Below are 8,265 nucleotides of genomic sequence, written 5' to 3' on the forward strand. Positions count from 1 at the left end.
AACAAAATTGTGCGACACAATGCAGAAATGATGTTTCAAGTAAATAATTGGGGTAAATAACGGGCACGTCAACAGTGTTACACGTAATACAATGTAACAGAGAAAGAAACAAGTTTAGTAAAATCAACCATTTGAAAAGTGCAAAAAGGTCTACAAAATTGAGAAACTTTAGTTTTAATTTTGGTCCAATAACAAGATTAAAGATCTTCTGAAAAGTCCTATTGATTCCTAAATGACCAGCCAGAGAGGAGTTTCATTTGATAACTAAGATCTTCCTTTCGACAGGACCTCGGAACTGCAACTTTATATCACACTTACCTCTCGTCAGTAGCAATTACATCAGATGGTCTCTATCGGCTCATATGGACCACATTTTTCGAAATATGAAATGGGACTTGCTCGACTTCGGCAACATTATTAACCCTCGGAAAATCCCAGGAGAACTCAAATCGAGTCCATGACCGACTAAGAGTAGTTGTATTATGCTATCCTGATTAGAATCAACAGAACGAATAGCATAAAGAGGATCACTGTTATCAGTACCTATTGATTAATCAATACCAGGTGCTATGGTGTTCTCATCAAAAGTCTAACCAACAAGTGTGTCAGATACATAAATATTTTCCTGACCAAACTGATTCCCAAGATCGTTTTGGCCTTAGATCTGGTAACTGCGTAGGCATAATACAAATCAGATGTTTTACTCTGAAAAGGTTGATCCAAACAAGGCTTGTCAGTTAAAAATTGTTTAACCAGTACCGTATCTCAAGCTAAGCCATCAAAACCTTCTGTGCCTAAATTATTCACTGTTCAAATTTATTCCACGTCCTGCTACCAGGGCTCATGAGAAATTTGAAAAATATGAAGAGGAACATAAACGAATGCGCATACTTCTCAATGAATAAGAAAAAGTTCATAAGAAGAAGACTTCTTAGACAAAGCAAAGTACCTGATAACAAACGACTAAGACGGGATTGTATCTTTTAATATTTCAATAGGGGTTGGCTTGACAGAATCACCAATACATGATACAGAACCTTTCGTCACGTATGCTTCATAATTCTGAATAATGTAATCAGACTTGGGTTTGCTTGGTCAAACATTTATTGCTTTCGATACATGACCGAACCCTTGACCTCTTTGAAATAAAAACATGTAGAATAACCCCTTAATTCCACTGTTGCATATGTCGGTAACCTGAAGCAATCGGAATTGACATGACTTTTCTTTCTGCAGTAAGCACAAATAGAAAGGGACGAGAGTTTTTATCAGTTGTTTCGGTTATTTGATTTCTAAACGTTGTTCAAGATTGATATTTGGATGTACCCATACGGGTGGATGTTGTACCAGAACACTAGTGAGAGGAAAAGTTACTGAGAAAACAAACTTTGCGAGGATAGGAATAATTGAAAACTGAACGAACTGTATTTTCTAAACATTCAACCTTCTCCTCATCACGATAGATCTTGACATCACAATGGATGCAATTCTTGAACTCTTCAAATTCTATTAGCTGCCTGAGGTTATCGTAACCTTTATCAACCTTCTTGTCTGACCATCTCCTATCAGATATTGATTTTATTGTTCCCTTGCAAATTCGACACAGGTATGTCCAGTGTCTTTTTTACAATTCCTAAAGCTTTATTGATATGCTTCTTGTACCAACTTATAAACCTTCAAGACATTATTTAACCACATCATAAATAACATTTTGTTCTGCAAATAGTGAAGTGTCGACTTCATGAGCTTTCTCAAGAAATACAATTCGCAATAAGAAAGGTAAATGCTCTCTTGAACACGTTACATTTTCAGCACAAGTCTCAAAGTGACTATAGTATTTATATGCTTTTCCTCTAAAAGTGTATAATAATCTGATATGTATTATTATGTTACGACCTGAACTTGTTTGGGAGGGGAGTGTTCCGGTTTTCAGTTCTAATTTTCTTAATCTTTACTGACTTCCCCTTTCCTCTTTTTGTCTCTCTCTCTCTACTTCGGTCTCCTTATCCTGTACAATTGTATTCACCTCCCTTCTTGCACTCTTTACATTTCACTTTAGTTCTCTTCTTATACTCCCTGAATTTGCATTTCTTTCACTTCTTTTTGAATTTCCCTTTGTTTCACTTCCCTATCGCTATCTCTCGCCCTGTCTCTGAATGTTCATTTGCATCATATCGTAAGCCTTTATTAATCACATTTTCAAATGGCATTTTATTTATAATTCCTTTTGTTTTCCCATCCAATTCAGATAGAGACTTCCCAATTAAACTCGAATTCTACGTTACATATCACTGTCAATGCTTGTTGGTTTCACTAAATCCTTTCTAACACGTTTGAAATTAAAATCTTTATGAGGGATGCGAATTCAAATTAGATTTTAAAAAACATTGCTAATATCTTCGAAATGCTTTAATGAAATATTGATCCCAGAACAAATCCCAATTTTTTTATAACTTAGGTCTTAAAACGTGTAGCAAAAATATCGAAATCAACAAGTTAATTCTTTATCTATAATGCAAAATGATAAGTGAAGACACAAAGTATTGTATTGTAAAATAAATGCCAAATAATACTATATATTTTTAACAGGTCCAAATGTATAGAATGCTCCTAATGAATTCAAAAAGTCTTAAAAGTCCTGATGTACCACAATAATGCAATGTATAATGTCTTTGACTCACTTCACAAAGAAGTACAAATAATGCGTTAATCCAGATGAAAGGACACTTGGTAACTACAAAGAAGAATGAAACTTAATGATTATTCTCGTATCACAACACGTACGTAAAGCATTCTCTGAGAAGAATCCTAAAACAATAATGAATTATTTATTTACTAATTCAACATTTACACACTTCCTCTCTTGACTTAAATATGCGTCATGGTAAAGGAATATTCTATCATGTTGTAATCAACTCTCTTTCTATAATATTTTTGAACATCGTATTTACAATTTACTATCATTGATGAAAGTACATTAATTAAAAATGTTTTCAAATGAGCATTATCTTAAAATGCTATATCCATTCATGGACAAAAGCTAAGTGCGTGATATAGATATCGTTTACTACACGGAATTACGGCTAAGATAAATGTTCAAATGACTAAATTCTTTGCCGACTGCATATACAATGTTTCAAATATATAACATCCGTTTCAAGAACCTATGCTTGTTAAAGCTATTTCAACTTGCACGTTCAGCACATAAACTGTTCAATTTCTTTCACATATATTTAAGACATTGATATGAAGTGTTGCGCACATGCATTTTAAAAATGATCTAGCTGAAATTTAACTATCTCAGCTACCATAAACTCTTAATTACATTGGAATTCCCTCTAAATTTATACCTCAGAGATATATGCTGTGTTGAATAAAAGACTTTAAAGATTAAATGATCAGTCATGACAATGAATAAAGGTACTTTTCACGGAATCTTGAGTCTCTTTGAAGACCTAAAAGTTGAAAAAAAACAAGGGTTTCAGATGAATATATATGGCTCACAATTGCAATGCTTATGTTGTAAACATTAGTGGAAAACTAATTGATAAATCAAAGTTTTTCCTTTCCTTCTTTTTTTCTATATAGTTCAAAGTTTACATGCTATTACATGCTTTACAGTTGAAGTACGATTATATTATTTCTCTCCTTTTATTTAGGGGATGAAGACTTCTTTCGTGGTAAATAATCATATGGCATCAACAGACCACACAAATGTAAAAATAAACAGTCAAGCAAGCAATAAAGCAAACAATGAAAACTAATCAAAATTATATATTTATTTGTTCTGTTACTACTCTATAACCACACAATAAGAAACAGAAGCATCCAAAGCTAACATGTTTTGTAAAAAAGTAAAGAATCGAATTATCAAAGATAAGACTGAAAATGTGAGAGAATCTTAAGCTTTCAACATTATGAAATTAATCCAACATAATTCTGAAAAGTTCTCTGAAAGTCCAAAAGAATGTAAAGTTCCGTATTAATGTCAAAATAGGAAATGTACTAGTCCGCAAAGAATCGCGTGTTATCAAGATGGCGGTGTCCAGAAATCATATGAATCATTCACAACAGTTTCATAATAATATTGCAGTCAATATAGTGAGCACTATGCATTTCCACTGAACAATCCAAACGAATGTTTTCCTTTCAAATATTATCGAAGTACAACATAAAACACGTCAGCAGATATAAAATAAGAACAGAAGGAATGAGGATGACTCCAAATCTGAATGCAATCTGCTTGATTAGATCCCTACTATATAATCATTGTGTTGCTTTTATTTTTCACAATAGATCGTATTAATCATTTGGTCTAGAAATTGCCTATTCATGCGACCTAGCCCAGCCTCTGGCAAGTAAGGTACTGAATCAGAAAATGAGAAATTAATCCAAAGGCCCCACTGTCTTATTATTAAGATTATTATTAGTAACTGTCAATACATATGTAAAGCATATATGTGTAGATCCTATGTAAATGTTACGCTCTTAAGAGACTCGGTTTATGTACCCAACATTTTACTCAAGATATTCTCTACAATTTACAACCATGATTATACATTACAAAAATCATGTACCAAGAGGTAAAAAAATAACGATATACATAACACGCCCCTCATAAGGAAAAGAAAGATTTATGTTATAATGCTTTTTTCCATATTAATAAAACACAAGTAAAAACAATAATGAAATTACACAGGATGCATATTAAATATTCAAAAATTTCACACAAAATAAAGGAATATAAATCTACTTCATACGCGAAAGTGCATTGGCACTAACATTTTCTTTTCTTTTGATGTGCCGAGCGTCGGCGTTGCATTCTTGCAACAACAAATTTCATCTAAAATATATTTGATATTAATTTTTAATTTTGTTAATGAAAGTTAAGATGGTTTTTATCATTGAAAACAAGAATCGGAGAAGGAGCGGAATTAAAATTCACTCAAAGTTTGGTTAAGCCAATCGAGACCCTGTCTCCATAGTAAAATAATGTATGTGATGTTTACTCATTTTGTATATAAAAAGCACAGAAGATGATCAACGCAATTTTTATCTTCCTGAATTAATACGCCACCAAACTCTACATCACTTGCATCAACTGAACCTTTAAAGGGTTTTTTGAAATCGGGAGCTAAACGAACTGATGCACTTTTAAGTATAACCTCGAATTTATCGAACACTTTGTGGCATATGTCAGACCAAAGAAATCTTGCTATTCTTACTTAATAAATTGGTCAAGGGGTCGGCAGTAGTAAAAGAAATCGGACCAACATGTCGGTTATAATCCAGCCATACTATATCTTCGCATCAGTTTTTATTGTATCGATATGCACAAGAAATTAGAGACAGATTCAATGATAGCTTCTACAGGCTTAACTTGACTATGTATCTCGACATGTCCTACAAAAGTGACACAAGTTCGGCAATATTCCATTGTACTTAAATTAATTGTTTAAAGTGCCTCTCCGAATAGAACAAATAATGTCCGGAGAGTTTTCAGGTGACCTTTCCATGAATCACTACAATAAATGACACAGTGTACGCATCACGGCCATCTATGCCAGATGTTATCATGTTCATTCAGCGCTGGGTTGTAGAGGGAGAATTTATCATACCAAATTGCATCACTTCGTTGTGTTAGAGTCCATCTAAAGTTGTAAAGCCAACATTTCATTTTTTCTGTCTGTAAATGGAATCCGCATAAATGCTTTCAACATGTCAAACTTTGCAAATTATTTTGCATTTCCAATTCTGTCAATACGGTCATCAATCCTTACTATTGGGTCGGTTTTGTTGACGCTTTTTACTTTTATGTAGCCAGTTCATATATGGAAAGAATTATCTGGTTTCGGCACACGTATAAACGGCGAATTCCAGTTACTTATGCTTGGTTCAATAAAATCATTTTCCAATAAATATTCAATTTCCTATTGCAAACATTTCTTCTTGAGTGCATTCATCTTGTACAGGCTTGGAATCTACAATTTCAACATAATAGTAAATTCTGTTTGGTCGAGGTGAAACATCTGGGAGCATGTGTTCTAATCCACATATTAGTTGCTTTAACTCGGTATTTTTCTGCGGCAGTATATGTGAATGATTGTTGTCCATATTCTTTAATAGTTCAGAAGTTTGTAGACTGGTTCAATCAAAGTCCCTACATTCTGGTAGTACGTCATTATTTAATTATTCACAGTTTCAGACAGCAAAAACTGCGTATCCTGAATGGTTTACACTGTTATCTCGAAACTCAATGTGGTTCTTTTAACCAAAATAACCTAATAAAGGATCCTTCTGGTTCTTCTTTTTCTTCGTCTTCTTTTTCCTCTTCTTCTTTTTCTTGTCATGATTTTTCTTCTTCTTCTTGATACTAATAATACTAATAATAATGATAATAAATTGTATTATATATATATATATATATATATAAATATATATATATATATATATATATATATATATATATATATATATATATATATATATATATATATATATATATATATATATATATATATATATATATATATATATATATAATACTAATTATTATTATTATTATTTAATTTGCTTAAAACCTACACCGATACTAATGAAATGTTTTCTCAGAGATAAACTGAAACATATACAACATACCAGAGTCTCTAAACTAAAATACAAATTGAAGCACGTTTTCGTAAAAGATGACCGTAGCTGTGACTACATTTAGCTTTCTTAGTTTGGGATTGTACATGCCAGTATTAGCCTAACTCACAATTGGTGTTCGAAGGCGAGATGATACATAAACAGTCTCTACCAGCCCGTCCCTATTTAAGTCCTTGGTCTTGTGAACGCTCTAAGGCTTTCATTTGTTATTAGATTTGGACCACACTAGCTGTTAGATGGTTAGAATGCTTTTCCTAAATTTCTTAGAGCTAAGGAACTAGATCAGTTTAACGTTAACTTTTGTTATTAGATTTCAGCCGAATTGGCCATGCAATTTCAACTTGAAAAGCGCACACAGTTCTTTAACTGGAATATGAATTAAAGTTGTTTGGCTTATATAAGATAGTTCCCTTCAGATTTTTTAAAAGAACACACAAAATATGTCTCGGCTCAATCTATTTCCATTTTATATAAATAGTCTATTTCGCTATAACTTTATTCTGTCTCTGTCTCTGTCTGTCTGTCTCTGTCTGTCCGTCTGTCTGTATTTCTGTCTGTCGGTCTCTGTCTCTCTGTCTCTCTCGCGTAAAACCTGGACAGGTTACACTTCAAGAAGACTTTATTACATAATTTGATCGTTTGTCCAATCATTTGTATTCCAGTATATTTTGATATGTGCATGGTCTTGCAATTTCCAGCAAATATACCAGTATAGACACATACATTCCGTTTTAGACACCCTAACATAATAGTGGTGTGGTATAATTTTGCATTGCTGAAGATGATATGGGTATTGTCGTCTTAATCTCAGATTATAATTTTGCCTAGATGCGGCCTCTTTCGACATTGTAAACGGAGTTCTGTCCTTTTTCGTTGGAAACAAGTGTTAATCTTTACTTAATAAGTTAACTCTTTGCGTTTCTAGTCCAGACTGTTCAGTTGTTCAGTATTGCAAAGATCGGTTAATATAAAGTCTTTAAGTACAATTGCATACTATCCTTGAAATCTCTGTCTTAAACAGGTAATACTATACTGATTGAATGAATAACAGGGCTATCTCAATCAACATACCCCTTAAACATATTTATCTGGCAAAATTGTTTATGTTTGCTCCTTCCAGGATTGTAAATGATATCACTTAACTCACTTTGTATTCAATTGTCCAAGGACAATACTACGTATCGTGGCGAGGATTTTGAAGTATCCGCAACAGAGCCAAAACTCTATCACTGGGCTGAAAACTCGTTTCTTTTGCATTCCTGGCATATCTTAATTTCGTTTTAAAGAGTAGAGTGAATATTAGTTCTGGCAACTTTACAAGCCTTTATAACTTGTATTTGAAATCAGATAAAAAATCAAGAAGATTATTCTCTGAGGTTCCAGTTCATAGAAGTTTCTCATTCAATAATGTAAAAGGTCAAGGTACCAAAACTAATTCAAAAAGACTATAAGATAATGATTCCCTAAGAAAACGACAGCAAATGAACACCTTCATCCCAATCTTTATTTACAAAAAATATGATCGTATAACATTCTTCAAAGTTTGATTAAACTTTTCCAAAACAATATGAAGTTCATGATGATAGGCAGAAGATTTTAACTTTTGGATGTATAATT

Source organism: Sinohyriopsis cumingii, chromosome 7 (assembly GCF_028554795.1).
Source record: "Sinohyriopsis cumingii isolate HCF-2022 chromosome 7, ASM2855479v2, whole genome shotgun sequence".
Taxonomy (NCBI): domain Eukaryota; kingdom Metazoa; phylum Mollusca; class Bivalvia; order Unionida; family Unionidae; genus Sinohyriopsis; species Sinohyriopsis cumingii.